The sequence below is a fragment of the Colius striatus genome, chromosome 3, assembly GCF_028858725.1.
Source record: "Colius striatus isolate bColStr4 chromosome 3, bColStr4.1.hap1, whole genome shotgun sequence".
NCBI classification, from domain to species: domain Eukaryota; kingdom Metazoa; phylum Chordata; class Aves; order Coliiformes; family Coliidae; genus Colius; species Colius striatus.
In genome coordinates, this window is record NC_084761.1 from 734 (window position 1) to 24,744 (window position 24,011).

At 47.8% G+C, this 24,011-nt stretch overlaps 3 long non-coding RNA genes across 3 annotated transcripts; all 3 read right to left on the bottom strand.

Annotated features, from left to right (window-relative positions):
- Positions 1-665: 665 nt before the first annotated feature.
- Positions 666-3,116, bottom strand: LOC133625170 (uncharacterized). Its single transcript, XR_009818478.1, has 3 exons — positions 2,912-3,116; positions 1,541-1,762; positions 666-976 (listed from the first exon to the last, which is right to left on the bottom strand). It is a non-coding gene; the product is annotated as an uncharacterized LOC133625170 (long non-coding RNA).
- A 4,916-nt stretch (positions 3,117-8,032) lies between these two features.
- On the bottom strand, positions 8,033-10,540 carry LOC133625168 (uncharacterized). The gene is made up of 3 exons (XR_009818476.1): positions 10,336-10,540; positions 8,965-9,186; positions 8,033-8,400 (listed from the first exon to the last, which is right to left on the bottom strand). It is a non-coding gene; the product is annotated as an uncharacterized LOC133625168 (long non-coding RNA).
- A 4,915-nt stretch (positions 10,541-15,455) lies between these two features.
- Positions 15,456-17,967, bottom strand: LOC133625169 (uncharacterized). Its single transcript, XR_009818477.1, has 3 exons — positions 17,763-17,967; positions 16,394-16,615; positions 15,456-15,823 (listed from the first exon to the last, which is right to left on the bottom strand). It is a non-coding gene; the product is annotated as an uncharacterized LOC133625169 (long non-coding RNA).
- Positions 17,968-24,011: the final 6,044 nt, after the last annotated feature.

Consider the following 24,011-nt stretch of genomic DNA (forward strand, 5'->3'; position numbering starts at 1 on the left):
CACAAAATACATTCCACAAGTCCTCAAGTTATCAGCCAAAATTCTTTAACTTTCAGATATATACCAGCATTAAATTCAGAGAAGTAGTCTAGTTATCAAGCACAAATTCTGTATGTGTAAATTTGTGTACACTGTAAAATCAATCAAGTCTTCCAATTATCAGTCAAATCATTTCACTTTCAGAAACCTACCTGTCATAAATCAGAAGAATACTCCAATTCTCTAGAAAGAATTCTATCTATTTCTACTGTGTACAACAGACTATTTTCCACCAAGACCTCGCATTATCAGCCAAATTCTGCAAATTTAAGATGTATACAAGCATTAAATTCAGAAGAGTAGTCTAGTTATCAAGCACAAATTCTGTATGTGTAAATTTGTGTACACTGTAAAATCAATCAAGTCTTCCAATTATCAGTCAAATCCTATCACTTTAAGAAAGCTACCTGTCATAAATTCAGAAGAATACTCCAAGCCTTGGACGAGAATTCCGTATGTTTATACTGTGTGCACAAATTATATTCCACCAAGCTCTCCAATTCTTAGAAAATTCTATAACTTTCAGATATATACCTGCATTAAATTCAAAGGAGTAGTCTAGTTGTCAGGCACAAATTCTGTATGTTGTATTGTGTACACACAGTAAATTCAAACATGTCCTCGAATTATCAGTCAAATCCTTTCCGTTTCACAAAGTTACCTTTCATACATTCAGAAGAATATTCCAATTCTTAGACGAGAAATATGTATTTTTATACTGTGTACACAAAGTACATTCAATAAAGCACTCGAATTATCAACCAAATTCTGTAACTTTCAGATATATACCACCATTAAAGTCAGAGGAGTAGTCTAGTTACCATTTTTAACCAACACCGAGCTCTTTTCAGCAGCGGGACACCGGAGCCCTCATTACAAGGCCGAGGCCAGTCACGCAGCAGGAGGAAAGCCACGTGTATCCCCGGATCAGGTGCCTCTGGGAAAGAGGAGAAGCAAAGCCCACTGAACATTGATCAGTATCCTGTAGCTGTGGCACACGCCTGACGTGGCCCTCCCATCCTGCAACCGAGACGCCCTGAAGGGACAAAAAAGGGCTGAGCTGCCCCAAGGTCTCATTGCTCACCCCTGCCCCTCACTGAGCCAATCTGCTTGAACCCTTGAAAAGACTCAGTTGCTCATATACGTGGGGACAAGGACAGGAAAACTCAGTTCCTACTTGGTTGCTACCTTAGAGAGCAGTACTCGGAGGCAAGGCACTGATCCCAGGCATCACTCAGCTGGGTAAGAGCCAGTCAGCGCCAGCACAGCCCGGTGGGATGTGGGCAGCCAGGCACTCCCCAGGCCAGGCAGGACTCTGCCGCAGCACAACCAAACTCAACCTGCTGCCTCCAGCTCCTCCACCAAGCTGGAAAAGCCTCTTTTTCTGCTGTTTAGGTTACGTTGCACATCAAGAGAGCTGTGCCCTGTGGGTGCTGTTAGGAAGCTGCGTGTTTGTGTGTGTGTGTGTGAAGGCAGTGGGGCTGCACAGCCTCATACTCACAAACTGCCGCCCGAGCTTGGCTTTGACGCGCTCGGCCTCGCTCTCAGCGGGGTGCGGGGCGTAGCTGAGGGCACCCATGCGGTTGCTTATCCACAGACGGGCTCTTCCTCGTGTAGAAGGAGCAGGTGCGGAAGCAGCTGAAGGGAGCGTCCTGCACGGCCGTGCCGAGCTGGGGGTCGCAGGGGGGATGTGTGCAGTCATCCTCCAGGCGCCAGGCCTCCCCTGGGGAGCAGAAGGACAAACCACCCCGGTCAGAGCCACAGCCTGGGCTACGTCCTACCGCTCCAGCCATTGGTGGGGGTCCCAGTGGACAGCCCAGCCCAGCCCCCCTCTGCCCACCCCACACCCAGCAGCACGGAGTCACAGAACGGTTTCAGCTGGAAGAGAGCTTGAAGCTCGTCGAGCGCAGCCTTTGTCCCAGCCCTATCGCCCACCAGCCCACTTCCCGTAGTGCAACATCCACCCGGCTCTGAAATCCCTCCAGGGACGGTCACTCCTGCACCTCCCTGGGCAGCCGCTCCAACGCCTGACAACCCTGTCAGCAAAGAAATTCCTCCTCAGATCCAGCTTGAACCTCCCCCGGTGCAACTTGCGGCCGTCTCCTCTCGTTCTATTGCTTGCTACTGGGGAGGACAGACCCACTCCCACCTCGCTACAGCTTCCTTTCAGGTAGTCGCAGAGAGCGAGAAGGGCTCCTCTGACCCTCGTTTTCTCCCCCAAATCCCTCCGTGGGCACCCTACAGCCCCCACAGCTGGAGGGCACATCCCTGCCACAAGCCCCTGGCCATTCCTTGCCCCCACCTGCCCCAGGCAGCACTCCCTGCTCCCGCCCTGCGCAGCCTCGTGTACCCACAGCTCCCAACATCTTTCTGGCAGGAATCAGTTAAAAACAGTCAAGCGTAACAAAGACTTGGCCAGAGTCAGGACCTCCGAGCGCTGCTGCAGGATTCAGTATTATTACTCAGAACAAAGGGAAAATCAGAAATTGAGAAAGACACGATTCACTGTAAAATAACACCATGATAAGAAACTTCAGCTCACTGGAATTCGAACCAGTAGAGGCCTTGAAGACCCCGAATGCTGAAAACAAAGAAGCTGGAGGGCAGACAGCTGCAGATAAGAAGGACTCGGAATGTGGAAAACAGAATTGCTTGCGTTCTGCTCCGTGGCATGGAAATCTACCGGAGACGCTGCACCAGTACAAACCGGAAGGAGCCTTACACCACAATACGAAGCGGGGATAGGTCATAAATATGTAATAGGCACTTCTGCGTACCCCTACCTGTACCCTGTACGTAGCCCTTTGTTATACAATAAGGTGCACGAGCTGGGCAGAATTATCTCCCTCGCACCCACCGGCGCAATACATACCTGGTTCATAACCCTTCACCGTGTGGTAGACTTTGTTCCGCACGTCAATTGGCGAGCCAGGCAGGAGACCCTCTCGGCCCGGCTGCTGGACCGGGCGGGGCGTGGGACATTCTGGGTGCGCCACCAGACTGCTTCTCCAGAGAGTCTCCCATCCCCATCCCATCGCTGCAGGGGAAGAGACCGAGCGGGCCGGGAACGTAAACTGGGAAGCCTGCAGGGGTAGAGGGGATGAGTCCATAAGCCGCGTATGGGACACCTCACGCTGTGACGGGGAGTAGCGGAGATCACCAAGACCCTGTAAGTTGTAAAGGGGGGTATAAGTACCCCTTGCGCCCGGGTGAGGGAGCGATACTGCTCGCCCCTGGGGAATTAGCGAGTTCGCTGGTACGGTAACTTGGGCGCTCCTCGCTGGGACAGCGGGGGCAACGTGTGTGGTATATAATTGCTTGCAGAATTGCTGTACCGGTACCGTGCATATTTTAGCATGGCTAAAGTTACCAAAGCAAGTAGCGATTATGCATTGCAAAGCTCACCAAAACGGAACAGCTGCACAAGAGGTAGCCAATTCGGCGGCAGATCAGGAAGCAAAGACAGCAGCTGAAAAAGGTACAGCAGAGATACCCTCTCTGATTCCGGATGGAAAAATCCCAATCAACCAAATTCCTAACCATTCAAAAGACGACCAGAAATCGATTCAGGATTTAGGGGGAAAACCAGAGAACAACGGTTGGGCTACACCACCACAGGTGACAGTAGCGGTGCCGAGCACGTTACTTTTGGGTTATAATCCTGGTTGAACATAGAAAGTCTCACTGAGGAGTCAAAGCCCTACGTAAGTATCTGAGCAAACGCATTGTCGCCTATAACTTGTACACAACCATCAAACAAGAAACACAACAATGTGAGATTTGGGAAGGGTACTTCCCCTGGACAGTGGTGGCAAATTGACTTTTCAGAACTTGAAAGAAAAAGGGGGTTCCAATATCTACTTGTACTAACTGATACCTTTTCAGGACGGCCAGAAGCATTCCCTTGCCAAACAAACAAGGCTAAAGAGGTAACTAAGGCTTTACTACATGAAGTAATACCGAGATTTGGGATCCCAGCAGTAATATCCTCAGACAGAGACCCTCAATTTGTGACCAAAATTACGCAACAAATTAGTCGGGTTCTGGGGATAGACTGGCAGTTGCACACTCCCTAAAGACCCCAAGCAACGGGCCAGGTAAAGAAGACGAACCACTTCCTTAAATGACAGATTGAAAAATTGTGCCGAGAAACCGGACTAGCCTGGCCTCTGTTACGACCTCTAGCCTTGTTGCGAACAAGAACCAAACTGAGGACTGAGGAGACATTAAGTCCCTTCAAAATACTCTATGGAAGACCCTCTTCAGTTCAGGGGGAAACCTCAACAAAAGCTGCTGCCGAGATGTTAACTGACTAGATAATAAGCTTAAAAAAAAAAAAAAACCAAACAAAAGACCTCAGAAAAGTAGAAAAACTGGTTCTGTGGAACAGAGCTCCTGGCTTGGAGCAGGCTAATGGACAGGAGCTTTTCTGTCCCTGAATTAGGTGAAAGAATCAGCTTTCGGCTGCCGCTCTGGAAAGAGAGGAGGTGTGAGCATGCTAGCAGGCAGCAGCACGGCCAGGTGCATCCCACCAGCCAGAGCCCATCAGCACACACCAGCCCGAGCGGAGGGACGGTCGGTGGAGCAACACGCCCGTACCTCTCAGGCGTCCAGCTGCGGTTCAGATCGGGCCGGGAAAGTCTCCTCTCCCCCGTGCCGAGAAGAGAAAATGGCGTTCAAAATGGCGGCGAAAACGGCGGGAATTTTCTGATTGGCTGCTGGCGCGCGCGGCACCCGGCAGGAGAGAGAGCTTAAAAAAAGCTGCGGTATGGCTTTTGGCCACCGGGTGGCAGCGGCGAGCGCAACGTTCCGATTGGCGGCGGCGTTGCCGGGCAACGGCGACGCGCGATTCCGATTGGCCGCGAAATTCAAAATGGCGGCGAAACGACGGCGCTTTCCGATTGGCCGCGGGCGGGCACGTGAAGCAGGAACGGGCGACGCGCGATTCCGATTGGCCGAAAAATCCAAGATGGCCGCGAGAGGACGCGGCCTTCCGATTGGCTCGGGCGTTGCTAAGCGACGCCGACGGGAGATTCCGATTGGCCGAAAAAATTCAAGATGGCCGCGAGAAGACGCGGCGTTCCGATTGGCTCGGGCGTTGCTAAGCGACGCCGACGCGCGAGTCCCACTGGCCGAGAAATTCAAGATGGCGGACGAAGCGACGCCGCTTTCCGATTGGCCGCGGGCGGACACGTGAACCGGGAACGGGCGACGCGCGATTCCGATTGGCCGGCAGGTAAAAAAGCCGAAAACATTCGAAAAAAAGCAGAAAAAACCCAAAGAAGCGGCAGTAAAAAAGCAGAAAAAAAACCCAGAAGCAAGGGAGATTAAAGGCGGAAGCGAGGGAGCGATCAGGGAGAAGAAATTGGCGAAGAAAGGCAGAAAAGTGGCAGGAAAATATAGAAAACCGCGGGAAAAAAGCAGAAAACGCACAGAGAAAAGGCTGAGAGAAGGCAGAGGGAGGACAGAAGAGAGGCAGGAGAACGGCGGAAAAAAATATCAGAAGAGAGACAGAAAACGTTGGAAACGAATTTTGAAACGACAGGAAAAACGGCAGCTCAAAGGCTGAGCAACGGCACTAAAACGTGGCAGGAAGCAAGAAGTAAGGCAGGAGAAATACAGAAGAAAGGCAGAAAACCGGTAGAAAATCGGTAGGGAAAAGGTAGAAGAGAAAGGCACAACAAACAGATGAAACGCAGATTAAAGCCTGCCATCTCGTTTCTCGCCACTAGGTGGCAGCGCCGCGCGGCTCCCGGGCTGCGATCTCGTTTTCCGCCACTGGGTGGCAGCGCCGAGCGTCCCGGGCTCCGATCTCGTTTTCCGCCACTGGGTGGCAGCGCCGAGTGCTGTGTGCATAAAATATATTCCACCAAGCCCTCCAATTATCAGTCAAATTCTGTAACATTCAGATATATACCCGCATTATATTCAGAGGAGTAGTCTAGTTATCATGAACAAATTCTGTATGTGTAAATATATGCACACTGTAAAACCAATCAAGTCTTCCAATTATCAGTCAATCCTTTCAGTTTCAGAAACCTACCTGTCATAAATTCAGAAGAATACTCCAATTCTCTGGAAAGAATTCTGTATATTTATACTGTGTGCACAAAGTACATTCCACCAAGACCTCCAATAATCAAAAAATTCTTTAACTTTCAGATATATACCAGCATTAAATTCAGAGGAGTAGTCTACTTATCAGGCACAAATTCTGTATATATAAATCTGTGCACACGGTAAAATCAATCAAGTCTTCCAATTATCAGTCAAATCCTTTCAGTTTCAGAAAGCCACCTGTAATAAATTCAGAAGAATACTGTAACTCTCTGGAATAAATTCTGTATCTTTATACTGTGTGCACAAGGTACATTCCACAAAGTACTCAAATTATCAGCCAAATTCTGCAACGTTCAGATATATACCAGCATTAAATTCAGAGGAGTACTCTAGTTGTCAGGCACAAATTCTGTATGTTGTATTGTGTACACACAGTAAATTCAACCATGTCCTCCAATTATCGGTCAAATCCTTTCAGATTCAGAAAGCTACCTGTCATAAATTCAAAAGAATACTGTAATTCTCTGGAAAGAATTCTCTATCTTTTATACTGTGTGCACAAAGTACATTCCACCAGGTCATCCAATTACCAGCCAAAATTCTGTAACTTTCAGATACATACAAGCATTAAATTCAGAGGAGTAGTCTACTTATCAGGCACAAATTCTGTATGTCTAAATCTCTGCACACTATAAAATCAATCAAGTCTTCCAATTATCAGTCAAATCCTTTCCGTTTCAAAACGCTACCTGTAATAAATTCAGAAGAATACTCCAATTCTCAAGTGATAATTCTGTATCTTTGTACTCTGTGCACAAAGTACATTCCACCAAGCCCTCCAATTACAAGCCAAATTCTTTTACTTTCAGATATATACCAGCAAAAAATTCACGTGAGTAGTCTAGTTATCAGGCACAAATTCTGTATGTCTAAATCTGTGCAAACTGTAAAATCAATCAAGGTTTCCAATTATCAGTCAAATCATTTCACTTTCAGAAACCTACCTGTCATAAATTCAGAAGAATACTCCAATTCTCTAGAAAGAATTCTATCTATTTCTACTGTGTACACAGACTATTTTCCACCAAGACCTCGAATTATCAGCCAAATTCTGCAAATTTAAGATGTATACAAGCATTAAATTCAGAAGAGTAGTCTAGTTATCAGGCAAAAATTCTTTATGTGTAAATCTCAGCACACTATAAAATGAATCAAAGCTTCCAATTATCAGTCAAATCCTTTCAGTTTCAGAAAGCTACCTGTCATAAATTCAGAAGAATACTCCAATTCTCTGAAAACAATTCTGTATCTTTTATACTGTGTGCACAAAATACATTCCACCAAGTCCTCAAGTTATCAGCCAAAATTCTTTAACTTTCAGATATATACCAGCATTAAATTCAGAGAAGTAGTCTAGTTATCAAGCACAAATTCTGTATGTGTAAATTTGTGTACACTGTAAAATCAATCAAGTCTTCCAATTATCAGTCAAATCATTTCACTTTCAGAAACCTACCTGTCATAAATTCAGAAGAATACTCCAATTCTCTAGAAAGAATTCTATCTATTTCTACTGTGTACACAGACTATTTTCCACCAAGACCTCGCATTATCAGCCAAATTCTGCAAATTTAAGATGTATACAAGCATTAAATTCAGAAGAGTAGTCTAGTTATCAAGCACAAATTCTGTATGTGTAAATTTGTGTACACTGTAAAATCAATCAAGTCTTCCAATTATCAGTCAAATCCTATCACTTTAAGAAAGCTACCTGTCATAAATTCAGAAGAATACTCCAAGCCTTGGACGAGAATTCCGTATGTTTATACTGTGTGCACAAATTATATTCCACCAAGCTCTCCAATTCTTAGAAAATTCTATAACTTTCAGATATATACCTGCATTAAATTCAAAGGAGTAGTCTAGTTGTCAGGCACAAATTCTGTATGTTGTATTGTGTACACACAGTAAATTCAAACATGTCCTCGAATTATCAGTCAAATCCTTTCCGTTTCACAAAGTTACCTTTCATACATTCAGAAGAATATTCCAATTCTTAGACGAGAAATATGTATTTTTATACTGTGTACACAAAGTACATTCAATAAAGCACTCGAATTATCAACCAAATTCTGTAACTTTCAGATATATACCACCATTAAAGTCAGAGGAGTAGTCTAGTTACCATTTTTAACCAACACCGAGCTCTTTTCAGCAGCGGGACACCGGAGCCCTCATTACAAGGCCGAGGCCAGTCACGCAGCAGGAGGAAAGCCACGTGTATCCCCGGATCAGGTGCCTCTGGGAAAGAGGAGAAGCAAAGCCCACTGAACATTGATCAGTATCCTGTAGCTGTGGCACACGCCTGACGTGGCCCTCCCATCCTGCAACCGAGACGCCCTGAAGGGACAAAAAAGGGCTGAGCTGCCCCAAGGTCTCATTGCTCACCCCTGCCCCTCACTGAGTCAATCTGCTTGAACCCTTGAAAAGACTCAGTTGCTCATATACGTGGGGACAAGGACAGGAAAACTCAGTTCCTACTTGGTTGCTACCTTAGAGAGCAGTACTCGGAGGCAAGGCACTGATCCCAGGCATCACTCAGCTGGGTAAGAGCCAGTCAGCGCCAGCACAGCCCGGTGGGATGTGGGCAGCCAGGCACTCCCCAGGCCAGGCAGGACTCTGCCGCAGCACAACCAAACTCAACCTGCTGCCTCCAGCTCCTCCACCAAGCTGGAAAAGCCTCTTTTTCTGCTGTTTAGGTTACGTTGCACATCAAGAGAGCTGTGCCCTGTGGGTGCTGTTAGGAAGCTGCGTGTTTGTGTGTGTGTGTGTGAAGGCAGTGGGGCTGCACAGCCTCATACTCACAAACTGCCGCCCGAGCTTGGCTTTGACGCGCTCGGCCTCGCTCTCAGCGGGGTGCGGGGCGTAGCTGAGGGCACCCATGCGGTTGCTTATCCACAGACGGGCTCTTCCTCGTGTAGAAGGAGCAGGTGCGGAAGCAGCTGAAGGGAGCGTCCTGCACGGCCGTGCCGAGCTGGGGGTCGCAGGGGGGATGTGTGCAGTCATCCTCCAGGCGCCAGGCCTCCCCTGGGGAGCAGAAGGACAAACCACCCCGGTCAGAGCCACAGCCTGGGCTACGTCCTACCGCTCCAGCCATTGGTGGGGGTCCCAGTGGACAGCCCAGCCCAGCCCCCCTCTGCCCACCCCACACCCAGCAGCACGGAGTCACAGAACGGTTTCAGCTGGAAGAGAGCTTGAAGCTCGTCGAGCGCAGCCTTTGTCCCAGCCCTATCGCCCACCAGCCCACTTCCCGTAGTGCAACATCCACCCGGCTCTGAAATCCCTCCAGGGACGGTCACTCCTGCACCTCCCTGGGCAGCCGCTCCAACGCCTGACAACCCTGTCAGCAAAGAAATTCCTCCTCAGATCCAGCTTGAACCTCCCCCGGTGCAACTTGCGGCCGTCTCCTCTCGTTCTATTGCTTGCTACTGGGGAGGACAGACCCACTCCCACCTCGCTACAGCTTCCTTTCAGGTAGTCGCAGAGAGCGAGAAGGGCTCCTCTGACCCTCGTTTTCTCCCCCAAATCCCTCCGTGGGCACCCTACAGCCCCCACAGCTGGAGGGCACATCCCTGCCACAAGCCCCTGGCCATTCCTTGCCCCCACCTGCCCCAGGCAGCACTCCCTGCTCCCGCCCTGCGCAGCCTCGTGTACCCACAGCTCCCAACATCTTTCTGGCAGGAATCAGTTAAAAACAGTCAAGCGTAACAAAGACTTGGCCAGAGTCAGGACCTCCGAGCGCTGCTGCAGGATTCAGTATTATTACTCAGAACAAAGGGAAAATCAGAAATTGAGAAAGACACGATTCACTGTAAAATAACACCATGATAAGAAACTTCAGCTCACTGGAATTCGAACCAGTAGAGGCCTTGAAGACCCCGAATGCTGAAAACAAAGAAGCTGGAGGGCAGACAGCTGCAGATAAGAAGGACTCGGAATGTGGAAAACAGAATTGCTTGCGTTCTGCTCCGTGGCATGGAAATCTACCGGAGACGCTGCACCAGTACAAACCGGAAGGAGCCTTACACCACAATACGAAGCGGGGATAGGTCATAAATATGTAATAGGCACTTCTGCGTACCCCTACCTGTACCCTGTACGTAGCCCTTTGTTATACAATAAGGTGCACGAGCTGGGCAGAATTATCTCCCTCGCACCCACCGGCGCAATACATACCTGGTTCATAACCCTTCACCGTGTGGTAGACTTTGTTCCGCACGTCAATTGGCGAGCCAGGCAGGAGACCCTCTCGGCCCGGCTGCTGGACCGGGCGGGGCGTGGGACATTCTGGGTGCGCCACCAGACTGCTTCTCCAGAGAGTCTCCCATCCCCATCCCATCGCTGCAGGGGAAGAGACCGAGCGGGCCGGGAACGTAAACTGGGAAGCCTGCAGGGGTAGAGGGGATGAGTCCATAAGCCGCGTATGGGACACCTCACGCTGTGACGGGGAGTAGCGGAGATCACCAAGACCCTGTAAGTTGTAAAGGGGGGTATAAGTACCCCTTGCGCCCGGGTGAGGGAGCGATACTGCTCGCCCCTGGGGAATTAGCGAGTTCGCTGGTACGGTAACTTGGGCGCTCCTCGCTGGGACAGCGGGGGCAACGTGTGTGGTATATAATTGCTTGCAGAATTGCTGTACCGGTACCGTGCATATTTTAGCATGGCTAAAGTTACCAAAGCAAGTAGCGATTATGCATTGCAAAGCTCACCAAAACGGAACAGCTGCACAAGAGGTAGCCAATTCGGCGGCAGATCAGGAAGCAAAGACAGCAGCTGAAAAAGGTACAGCAGAGATACCCTCTCTGATTCCGGATGGAAAAATCCCAATCAACCAAATTCCTAACCATTCAAAAGACGACCAGAAATCGATTCAGGATTTAGGGGGAAAACCAGAGAACAACGGTTGGGCTACACCACCACAGGTGACAGTAGCGGTGCCGAGCACGTTACTTTTGGGTTATAATCCTGGTTGAACATAGAAAGTCTCACTGAGGAGTCAAAGCCCTACGTAAGTATCTGAGCAAACGCATTGTCGCCTATAACTTGTACACAACCATCAAACAAGAAACACAACAATGTGAGATTTGGGAAGGGTACTTCCCCTGGACAGTGGTGGCAAATTGACTTTTCAGAACTTGAAAGAAAAAGGGGGTTCCAATATCTACTTGTACTAACTGATACCTTTTCAGGACGGCCAGAAGCATTCCCTTGCCAAACAAACAAGGCTAAAGAGGTAACTAAGGCTTTACTACATGAAGTAATACCGAGATTTGGGATCCCAGCAGTAATATCCTCAGACAGAGACCCTCAATTTGTGACCAAAATTACGCAACAAATTAGTCGGGTTCTGGGGATAGACTGGCAGTTGCACACTCCCTAAAGACCCCAAGCAACGGGCCAGGTAAAGAAGACGAACCACTTCCTTAAATGACAGATTGAAAAATTGTGCCGAGAAACCGGACTAGCCTGGCCTCTGTTACGACCTCTAGCCTTGTTGCGAACAAGAACCAAACTGAGGACTGAGGAGACATTAAGTCCCTTCAAAATACTCTATGGAAGACCCTCTTCAGTTCAGGGGGAAACCTCAACAAAAGCTGCTGCCGAGATGTTAACTGACTAGATAATAAGCTTAAAAAAAAAAAAAACCAAACAAAAGACCTCAGAAAAGTAGAAAAACTGGTTCTGTGGAACAGAGCTCCTGGCTTGGAGCAGGCTAATGGACAGGAGCTTTTCTGTCCCTGAATTAGGTGAAAGAATCAGCTTTCGGCTGCCGCTCTGGAAAGAGAGGAGGTGTGAGCATGCTAGCAGGCAGCAGCACGGCCAGGTGCATCCCACCAGCCAGAGCCCATCAGCACACACCAGCCCGAGCGGAGGGACGGTCGGTGGAGCAACACGCCCGTACCTCTCAGGCGTCCAGCTGCGGTTCAGATCGGGCCGGGAAAGTCTCCTCTCCCCCGTGCCGAGAAGAGAAAATGCCGTTCAAAATGGCGGCGAAAACGGCGGGAATTTTCTGATTGGCTGCTGGCGCGCGCGGCACCCGGCAGGAGAGAGAGCTTAAAAAAAGCTGCGGTATGGCTTTTGGCCACCGGGTGGCAGCGGCGAGCGCAACGTTCCGATTGGCGGCGGCGTTGCCGGGCAACGGCGACGCGCGATTCCGATTGGCCGCGAAATTCAAAATGGCGGCGAAACGACGGCGCTTTCCGATTGGCCGCGGGCGGGCACGTGAAGCAGGAACGGGCGACGCGCGATTCCGATTGGCCGAAAAATCCAAGATGGCCGCGAGAGGACGCGGCCTTCCGATTGGCTCGGGCGTTGCTAAGCGACGCCGACGGGAGATTCCGATTGGCCGAAAAAATTCAAGATGGCCGCGAGAAGACGCGGCGTTCCGATTGGCTCGGGCGTTGCTAAGCGACGCCGACGCGCGAGTCCCACTGGCCGAGAAATTCAAGATGGCGGACGAAGCGACGCCGCTTTCCGATTGGCCGCGGGCGGACACGTGAACCGGGAACGGGCGACGCGCGATTCCGATTGGCCGGCAGGTAAAAAAGCCGAAAACATTCGAAAAAAAGCAGAAAAAACCCAAAGAAGCGGCAGTAAAAAAGCAGAAAAAAAACCCAGAAGCAAGGGAGATTAAAGGCGGAAGCGAGGGAGCGATCAGGGAGAAGAAATTGGCGAAGAAAGGCAGAAAAGTGGCAGGAAAATATAGAAAACCGCGGGAAAAAAGCAGAAAACGCACAGAGAAAAGGCTGAGAGAAGGCAGAGGGAGGACAGAAGAGAGGCAGGAGAACGGCGGAAAAAAATATCAGAAGAGAGACAGAAAACGTTGGAAACGAATTTTGAAACGACAGGAAAAACGGCAGCTCAAAGGCTGAGCAACGGCACTAAAACGTGGCAGGAAGCAAGAAGTAAGGCAGGAGAAATACAGAAGAAAGGCAGAAAACCGGTAGAAAATCGGTAGGGAAAAGGTAGAAGAGAAAGGCACAACAAACAGATGAAACGCAGATTAAAGCCTGCCATCTCGTTTCTCGCCACTAGGTGGCAGCGCCGCGCGGCTCCCGGGCTGCGATCTCGTTTTCCGCCACTGGGTGGCAGCGCCGAGCGTCCCGGGCTCCGATCTCGTTTTCCGCCACTGGGTGGCAGCGCCGAGTGCTGTGTGCATAAAATATATTCCACCAAGCCCTCCAATTATCAGTCAAATTCTGTAACATTCAGATATATACCCGCATTATATTCAGAGGAGTAGTCTAGTTATCATGAACAAATTCTGTATGTGTAAATATATGCACACTGTAAAACCAATCAAGTCTTCCAATTATCAGTCAATCCTTTCAGTTTCAGAAACCTACCTGTCATAAATTCAGAAGAATACTCCAATTCTCTGGAAAGAATTCTGTATATTTATACTGTGTGCACAAAGTACATTCCACCAAGACCTCCAATAATCAAAAAATTCTTTAACTTTCAGATATATACCAGCATTAAATTCAGAGGAGTAGTCTACTTATCAGGCACAAATTCTGTATATATAAATCTGTGCACACGGTAAAATCAATCAAGTCTTCCAATTATCAGTCAAATCCTTTCAGTTTCAGAAAGCCACCTGTAATAAATTCAGAAGAATACTGTAACTCTCTGGAATAAATTCTGTATCTTTATACTGTGTGCACAAGGTACATTCCACAAAGTACTCAAATTATCAGCCAAATTCTGCAACGTTCAGATATATACCAGCATTAAATTCAGAGGAGTACTCTAGTTGTCAGGCACAAATTCTGTATGTTGTATTGTGTACACACAGTAAATTCAACCATGTCCTCCAATTATCGGTCAAATCCTTTCAGATTCAGAAAGCTACCTGTCATAAATTCAAAAGAATACTGTAATTCTCTGGAAAGAATTCTCTATCTTTTATACTGTGTGCACAAAGTACATTCCACCAGGTCATCCAATTACCAGCCAAAATTCTGTAACTTTCAGATACATACAAGCATTAAATTCAGAGGAGTAGTCTACTTATCAGGCACAAATTCTGTATGTCTAAATCTCTGCACACTATAAAATCAATCAAGTCTTCCAATTATCAGTCAAATCCTTTCCGTTTCAAAACGCTACCTGTAATAAATTCAGAAGAATACTCCAATTCTCAAGTGATAATTCTGTATCTTTGTACTCTGTGCACAAAGTACATTCCACCAAGCCCTCCAATTACAAGCCAAATTCTTTTACTTTCAGATATATACCAGCAAAAAATTCACGTGAGTAGTCTAGTTATCAGGCACAAATTCTGTATGTCTAAATCTGTGCAAACTGTAAAATCAATCAAGGTTTCCAATTATCAGTCAAATCATTTCACTTTCAGAAACCTACCTGTCATAAATTCAGAAGAATACTCCAATTCTCTAGAAAGAATTCTATCTATTTCTACTGTGTACACAGACTATTTTCCACCAAGACCTCGAATTATCAGCCAAATTCTGCAAATTTAAGATGTATACAAGCATTAAATTCAGAAGAGTAGTCTAGTTATCAGGCAAAAATTCTTTATGTGTAAATCTCAGCACACTATAAAATGAATCAAAGCTTCCAATTATCAGTCAAATCCTTTCAGTTTCAGAAAGCTACCTGTCATAAATTCAGAAGAATACTCCAATTCTCTGAAAACAATTCTGTATCTTTTATACTGTGTGCACAAAATACATTCCACCAAGTCCTCAAGTTATCAGCCAAAATTCTTTAACTTTCAGATATATACCAGCATTAAATTCAGAGAAGTAGTCTAGTTATCAAGCACAAATTCTGTATGTGTAAATTTGTGTACACTGTAAAATCAATCAAGTCTTCCAATTATCAGTCAAATCATTTCACTTTCAGAAACCTACCTGTCATAAATTCAGAAGAATACTCCAATTCTCTAGAAAGAATTCTATCTATTTCTACTGTGTACACAGACTATTTTCCACCAAGACCTCGCATTATCAGCCAAATTCTGCAAATTTAAGATGTATACAAGCATTAAATTCAGAAGAGTAGTCTAGTTATCAAGCACAAATTCTGTATGTGTAAATTTGTGTACACTGTAAAATCAATCAAGTCTTCCAATTATCAGTCAAATCCTATCACTTTAAGAAAGCTACCTGTCATAAATTCAGAAGAATACTCCAAGCCTTGGACGAGAATTCCGTATGTTTATACTGTGTGCACAAATTATATTCCACCAAGCTCTCCAATTCTTAGAAAATTCTATAACTTTCAGATATATACCTGCATTAAATTCAAAGGAGTAGTCTAGTTGTCAGGCACAAATTCTGTATGTTGTATTGTGTACACACAGTAAATTCAAACATGTCCTCGAATTATCAGTCAAATCCTTTCCGTTTCACAAAGTTACCTTTCATACATTCAGAAGAATATTCCAATTCTTAGACGAGAAATATGTATTTTTATACTGTGTACACAAAGTACATTCAATAAAGCACTCGAATTATCAACCAAATTCTGTAACTTTCAGATATATACCACCATTAAAGTCAGAGGAGTAGTCTAGTTACCATTTTTAACCAACACCGAGCTCTTTTCAGCAGCGGGACACCGGAGCCCTCATTACAAGGCCGAGGCCAGTCACGCAGCAGGAGGAAAGCCACGTGTATCCCCGGATCAGGTGCCTCTGGGAAAGAGGAGAAGCAAAGCCCACTGAACATTGATCAGTATCCTGTAGCTGTGGCACACGCCTGACGTGGCCCTCCCATCCTGCAACCGAGACGCCCTGAAGGGACAAAAAAGGGCTGAGCTGCCCCAAGGTCTCATTGCTCACCCCTGCCCCTCACTGAGTCAATCTGCTTGAACCCTTGAAAAGACTCAGTTGCTCATATACGTGGGGACAAGGACAGGAAAACTCAGTTCCTACTTGGTTGCTACCTTAGAGAGCAGTACTCGGAGGCAAGGCACTGATCCCAGGCATCACTCAGCTGGGTAAGAGCCAGTCAGCGCCAGCACAGCCCGGTGGGATGTGGGCAGCCAGGCACTCCCCAGGCCAGGCAGGACTCTGCCGCAGCACAACCAAACTCAACCTGCTGCCTCCAGCTCCTCCACCAAGCTGGAAAAGCCTCTTTTTCTGCTGTTTAGGTTACGTTGCACATCAAGAGAGCTGTGCCCTGTGGGTGCTGTTAGGAAGCTGCGTGTTTGTGTGTGTGTGTGTGTGTGTGAAGGCAGTGGGGCTGCACAGCCTCATACTCACAAACTGCCGCCCGAGCTTGGCTTTGACGCGCTCGGCCTCGCTCTCAGCGGGGTGCGGGGCGTAGCTGAGGGCACCCATGCGGTTGCTTATCCACAGACGGGCTCTTCCTCGTGTAGAAGGAGCAGGTGCGGAAGCAGCTGAAGGGAGCGTCCTGCACGGCCGTGCCGAGCTGGGGGTCGCAGGGGGGATGTGTGCAGTCATCCTCCAGGCGCCAGGCCTCCCCTGGGGAGCAGAAGGACAAACCACCCCGGTCAGAGCCACAGCCTGGGCTACGTCCTACCGCTCCAGCCATTGGTGGGGGTCCCAGTGGACAGCCCAGCCCAGCCCCCCTCTGCCCACCCCACACCCAGCAGCACGGAGTCACAGAACGGTTTCAGCTGGAAGAGAGCTTGAAGCTCGTCGAGCGCAGCCTTTGTCCCAGCCCTATCGCCCACCAGCCCACTTCCCGTAGTGCAACATCCACCCGGCTCTGAAATCCCTCCAGGGACGGTCACTCCTGCACCTCCCTGGGCAGCCGCTCCAACGCCTGACAACCCTGTCAGCAAAGAAATTCCTCCTCAGATCCAGCTTGAACCTCCCCCGGTGCAACTTGCGGCCGTCTCCTCTCGTTCTATTGCTTGCTACTGGGGAGGACAGACCCACTCCCACCTCGCTACAGCTTCCTTTCAGGTAGTCGCAGAGAGCGAGAAGGGCTCCTCTGACCCTCGTTTTCTCCCCCAAATCCCTCCGTGGGCACCCTACAGCCCCCACAGCTGGAGGGCACATCCCTGCCACAAGCCCCTGGCCATTCCTTGCCCCCACCTGCCCCAGGCAGCACTCCCTGCTCCCGCCCTGCGCAGCCTCGTGTACCCACAGCTCCCAACATCTTTCTGGCAGGAATCAGTTAAAAACAGTCAAGCGTAACAAAGACTTGGCCAGAGTCAGGACCTCCGAGCGCTGCTGCAGGATTCAGTATTATTACTCAGAACAAAGGGAAAATCAGAAAATGAGAAAGACACGATTCACTGTAAAATAACACCATGATAAGAAACTTCAGCTCACTGGAATTCGAACCAGTAGAGGCCTTGAAGACCCCGAATGCTGAAAACAAAGAAGCTGGAGGGCAGACAGCTGCAGATAAGAAGGACTCGGAATGTGGAAAACAATTGCTTGCGTTCTGCTCCGTGGCATGGAAATCTACCGGAGACGCTGCACCAGTACAAACCGGAAGGAGCCTTACACCACAATACGAAGCGGGGATAGGTCATAAATATGTAATAGGCACTTCTGCGTACCCCTACCTGTACCCTGTACGTAGCCCTTTGTTATACAATAAGGTGCACGAGCTGGGCAGAATTATCTCCCTCGCACCCACCGGCGCAATACATACCTGGTTCATAACCCTTCACCGTGTGGTAGACTTTGTTCCGCACGTCAATTGGCGAGCCAGGCAGGAGACCCTCTCGGCCCGGCTGCTGGACCGGGCGGGGCGTGGGACATTCTGGGTGCGCCACCAGACTGCTTCTCCAGAGAGTCTCCCATCCCCATCCCATCGCTGCAGGGGAAGAGACCGAGCGGGCCGGGAACGTAAACTGGGAAGCCTGCAGGGGTAGAGGGGATGAGTCCATAAGCCGCGTATGGGACACCTCACGCTGTGACGGGGAGTAGCGGAGATCACCAAGACCCTGTAAGTTGTAAAGGGGGGTATAAGTACCCCTTGCGCCCGGGTGAGGGAGCGATACTGCTCGCCCCTGGGGAATTAGCGAGTTCGCTGGTACGGTAACTTGGGCGCTCCTCGCTGGGACAGCGGGGGCAACGTGTGTGGTATATAATTGCTTGCAGAATTGCTGTACCGGTACCGTGCATATTTTAGCATGGCTAAAGTTACCAAAGCAAGTAGCGATTATGCATTGCAAAGCTCACCAAAACGGAACAGCTGCACAAGAGGTAGCCAATTCGGCGGCAGATCAGGAAGCAAAGACAGCAGCTGAAAAAGGTACAGCAGAGATACCCTCTCTGATTCCGGATGGAAAAATCCCAATCAACCAAATTCCTAACCATTCAAAAGACGACCAGAAATCGATTCAGGATTTAGGGGGAAAACCAGAGAACAACGGTTGGGCTACACCACCACAGGTGACAGTAGCGGTGCCGAGCACGTTACTTTTGGGTTATAATCCTGGTTGAACATAGAAAGTCTCACTGAGGAGTCAAAGCCCTACGTAAGTATCTGAGCAAACGCATTGTCGCCTATAACTTGTACACAACCATCAAACAAGAAACACAACAATGTGAGATTTGGGAAGGGTACTTCCCCTGGACAGTGGTGGCAAATTGACTTTTCAGAACTTGAAAGAAAAAGGGGGTTCCAATATCTACTTGTACTAACTGATACCTTTTCAGGACGGCCAGAAGCATTCCCTTGCCAAACAAACAAGGCTAAAGAGGTAACTAAGGCTTTACTACATGAAGTAATACCGAGATTTGGGATCCCAGCAGTAATATCCTCAGACAGAGACCCTCAATTTGTGACCAAAATTACGCAACAAATTAGTCGGGTTCTGGGGATAGACTGGCAGTTGCACACTCCCTAAAGACCCCAAGCAACGGGCCAGGTAAAGAAGACGAACCACTTCCTTAAATGACAGATTGAAAAATTGTGCCGAGAAACCGGACTAGCCTGGCCTCTGTTACGACCTCTAGCCTTGTTGCGAACAAGAACCAAACTGAGGACTGAGGAGACATTAAGTCCCTTCAAAATACTCTATGGAAGACCCTCTTCAGTTCAGGGGGAAACCTCAACAAAAGCTGCTGCCGAGATGTTAACTGACTAGATAATAAGCTTAAAAAAAAAAAAAAACCAAACAAAAGACCTCAGAAAAGTAGAAAAACTGGTTCTGTGGAACAGAGCTCCTGGCTTGGAGCAGGCTAATGGACAGGAGCTTTTCTGTCCCTGAATTAGGTGAAAGAATCAGCTTTCGGCTGCCGCTCTGGAAAGAGAGGAGGTGTGAGCATGCTAGCAGGCAGCAGCACGGCCAGGTGCATCCCACCAGCCAGAGCCCATCAGCACACACCAGCCCGAGCGGAGGGACGGTCGGTGGAGCAACACGCCCGTACCTCTCAGGCGTCCAGCTGCGGTTCAGATCGGGCCGGGAAAGTCTCCTCTCCCCCGTGCCGAGAAGAGAAAATGCCGTTCAAAATGGCGGCGAAAACGGCGGGAATTTTCTGATTGGCTGCTGGCGCGCGCGGCACCCGGCAGGAGAGAGAGCTTAAAAAAAGCTGCGGTATGGCTTTTGGCCACCGGGTGGCAGCGGCGAGCGCAACGTTCCGATTGGCGGCGGCGTTGCCGGGCAACGGCGACGCGCGATTCCGATTGGCCGCGAAATTCAAAATGGCGGCGAAACGACGGCGCTTTCCGATTGGCCGCGGGCGGGCACGTGAAGCAGGAACGGGCGACGCGCGATTCCGATTGGCCGAAAAATCCAAGATGGCCGCGAGAGGACGCGGCCTTCCGATTGGCTCGGGCGTTGCTAAGCGACGCCGACGGGAGATTCCGATTGGCCGAAAAAATTCAAGATGGCCGCGAGAAGACGCGGCGTTCCGATTGGCTCGGGCGTTGCTAAGCGACGCCGACGCGCGAGTCCCACTGGCCGAGAAATTCAAGATGGCGGACGAAGCGACGCCGCTTTCCGATTGGCCGCGGGCGGACACGTGAACCGGGAACGGGCGACGCGCGATTCCGATTGGCCGGCAGGTAAAAAAGCCGAAAACATTCGAAAAAAAGCAGAAAAAACCCAAAGAAGCGGCAGTAAAAAAGCAGAAAAAAAACCCAGAAGCAAGGGAGATTAAAGGCGGAAGCGAGGGAGCGATCAGGGAGAAGAAATTGGCGAAGAAAGGCAGAAAAGTGGCAGGAAAATATAGAAAACCGCGGGAAAAAAGCAGAAAACGCACAGAGAAAAGGCTGAGAGAAGGCAGAGGGAGGACAGAAGAGAGGCAGGAGAACGGCGGAAAAAAATATCAGAAGAGAGACAGAAAACGTTGGAAACGAATTTTGAAACGACAGGAAAAACGGCAGCTCAAAGGCTGAGCAACGGCACTAAAACGTGGCAGGAAGCAAGAAGTAAGGCAGGAGAAATACAGAAGAAAGGCAGAAAACCGGTAGAAAATCGGTAGGGAAAAGGTAGAAGAGAAAGGCACAACAAACAGATGAAACGCAGATTAAAGCCTGCCATCTCGTTTCTCGCCACTAGGTGGCAGCGCCGCGCGGCTCCCGGGCTGCGATCTCGTTTTCCGCCACTGGGTGGCAGCGCCGAGCGTCCCGGGCTCCGATCTCGTTTTCCGCCACTGGGTGGCAGCGCCGAGTGCTGTGTGCATAAAATATATTCCACCAAGCCCTCCAATTATCAGTCAAATTCTGTAACATTCAGATATATACCCGCATTATATTCAGAGGAGTAGTCTAGTTATCATGAACAAATTCTGTATGTGTAAATATATGCACACTGTAAAACCAATCAAGTCTTCCAATTATCAGTCAATCCTTTCAGTTTCAGAAACCTACCTGTCATAAATTCAGAAGAATACTCCAATTCTCTGGAAAGAATTCTGTATATTTATACTGTGTGCACAAAGTACATTCCACCAAGACCTCCAATAATCAAAAAATTCTTTAACTTTCAGATATATACCAGCATTAAATTCAGAGGAGTAGTCTACTTATCAGGCACAAATTCTGTATATATAAATCTGTGCACACGGTAAAATCAATCAAGTCTTCCAATTATCAGTCAAATCCTTTCAGTTTCAGAAAGCCACCTGTAATAAATTCAGAAGAATACTGTAACTCTCTGGAATAAATTCTGTATCTTTATACTGTGTGCACAAGGTACATTCCACAAAGTACTCAAATTATCAGCCAAATTCTGCAACGTTCAGATATATACCAGCATTAAATTCAGAGGAGTACTCTAGTTGTCAGGCACAAATTCTGTATGTTGTATTGTGTACACACAGTAAATTCAACCATGTCCTCCAATTATCGGTCAAATCCTTTCAGATTCAGAAAGCTACCTGTCATAAATTCAAAAGAATACTGTAATTCTCTGGAAAGAATTCTCTATCTTTTATACTGTGTGCACAAAGTACATTCCACCAGGTCATCCAATTACCAGCCAAAATTCTGTAACTTTCAGATACATACAAGCATTAAATTCAGAGGAGTAGTCTACTTATCAGGCACAAATTCTGTATGTCTAAATCTCTGCACACTATAAAATCAATCAAGTCTTCCAATTATCAGTCAAATCCTTTCCGTTTCAAAACGCTACCTGTAATAAATTCAGAAGAATACTCCAATTCTCAAGTGATAATTCTGTATCTTTGTACTCTGTGCACAAAGTACATTCCACCAAGCCCTCCAATTACAAGCCAAATTCTTTTACTTTCAGATATATACCAGCAAAAAATTCACGTGAGTAGTCTAGTTATCAGGCACAAATTCTGTATGTCTAAATCTGTGCAAACTGTAAAATCAATCAAGGTTTCCAATTATCAGTCAAATCATTTCACTTTCAGAAACCTACCTGTCATAAATTCAGAAGAATACTCCAATTCTCTAGAAAGAATTCTATCTATTTCTACTGTGTACACAGACTATTTTCCACCAAGACCTCGAATTATCAGCCAAATTCTGCAAATTTAAGATGTATACAAGCATTAAATTCAGAAGAGTAGTCTAGTTATCAGGCAAAAATTCTTTATGTGTAAATCTCAGCACACTATAAAATGAATCAAAGCTTCCAATTATCAGTCAAATCCTTTCAGTTTCAGAAAGCTACCTGTCATAAATTCAGAAGAATACTCCAATTCTCTGAAAACAATTCTGTATCTTTTATACTGTGTGCACAAAATACATTCCACCAAGTCCTCAAGTTATCAGCCAAAATTCTTTAACTTTCAGATATATACCAGCATTAAATTCAGAGAAGTAGTCTAGTTATCAAGCACAAATTCTGTATGTGTAAATTTGTGTACACTGTAAAATCAATCAAGTCTTCCAATTATCAGTCAAATCATTTCACTTTCAGAAACCTACCTGTCATAAATTCAGAAGAATACTCCAATTCTCTAGAAAGAATTCTATCTATTTCTACTGTGTACACAGACTATTTTCCACCAAGACCTCGCATTATCAGCCAAATTCTGCAAATTTAAGATGTATACAAGCATTAAATTCAGAAGAGTAGTCTAGTTATCAAGCACAAATTCTGTATGTGTAAATTTGTGTACACTGTAAAATCAATCAAGTCTTCCAATTATCAGTCAAATCCTATCACTTTAAGAAAGCTACCTGTCATAAATTCAGAAGAATACTCCAAGCCTTGGACGAGAATTCCGTATGTTTATACTGTGTGCACAAATTATATTCCACCAAGCTCTCCAATTCTTAGAAAATTCTATAACTTTCAGATATATACCTGCATTAAATTCAAAGGAGTAGTCTAGTTGTCAGGCACAAATTCTGTATGTTGTATTGTGTACACACAGTAAATTCAAACATGTCCTCGAATTATCAGTCAAATCCTTTCCGTTTCACAAAGTTACCTTTCATACATTCAGAAGAATATTCCAATTCTTAGACGAGAAATATGTATTTTTATACTGTGTACACAAAGTACATTCAATAAAGCACTCGAATTATCAACCAAATTCTGTAACTTTCAGATATATACCACCATTAAAGTCAGAGGAGTAGTCTAGTTACCATTTTTAACCAACACCGAGCTCTTTTCAGCAGCGGGACACCGGAGCCCTCATTACAAGGCCGAGGCCAGTCACGCAGCAGGAGGAAAGCCACGTGTATCCCCGGATCAGGTGCCTCTGGGAAAGAGGAGAAGCAAAGCCCACTGAACATTGATCAGTATCCTGTAGCTGTGGCACACGCCTGACGTGGCCCTCCCATCCTGCAACCGAGACGCCCTGAAGGGACAAAAAAGGGCTGAGCTGCCCCAAGGTCTCATTGCTCACCCCTGCCCCTCACTGAGTCAATCTGCTTGAACCCTTGAAAAGACTCAGTTGCTCATATACGTGGGGACAAGGACAGGAAAACTCAGTTCCTACTTGGTTGCTACCTTAGAGAGCAGTACTCGGAGGCAAGGCACTGATCCCAGGCATCACTCAGCTGGGTAAGAGCCAGTCAGCGCCAGCACAGCCCGGTGGGATGTGGGCAGCCAGGCACTCCCCAGGCCAGGCAGGACTCTGCCGCAGCACAACCAAACTCAACCTGCTGCCTCCAGCTCCTCCACCAAGCTGGAAAAGCCTCTTTTTCTGCTGTTTAGGTTACGTTGCACATCAAGAGAGCTGTGCCCTGTGGGTGCTGTTAGGAAGCTGCGTGTTTGTGTGTGTGTGTGTGTGTGTGAAGGCAGTGGGGCTGCACAGCCTCATACTCACAAACTGCCGCCCGAGCTTGGCTTTGACGCGCTCGGCCTCGCTCTCAGCGGGGTGCGGGGCGTAGCTGAGGGCACCCATGCGGTTGCTTATCCACAGACGGGCTCTTCCTCGTGTAGAAGGAGCAGGTGCGGAAGCAGCTGAAGGGAGCGTCCTGCACGGCCGTGCCGAGCTGGGGGTCGCAGGGGGGATG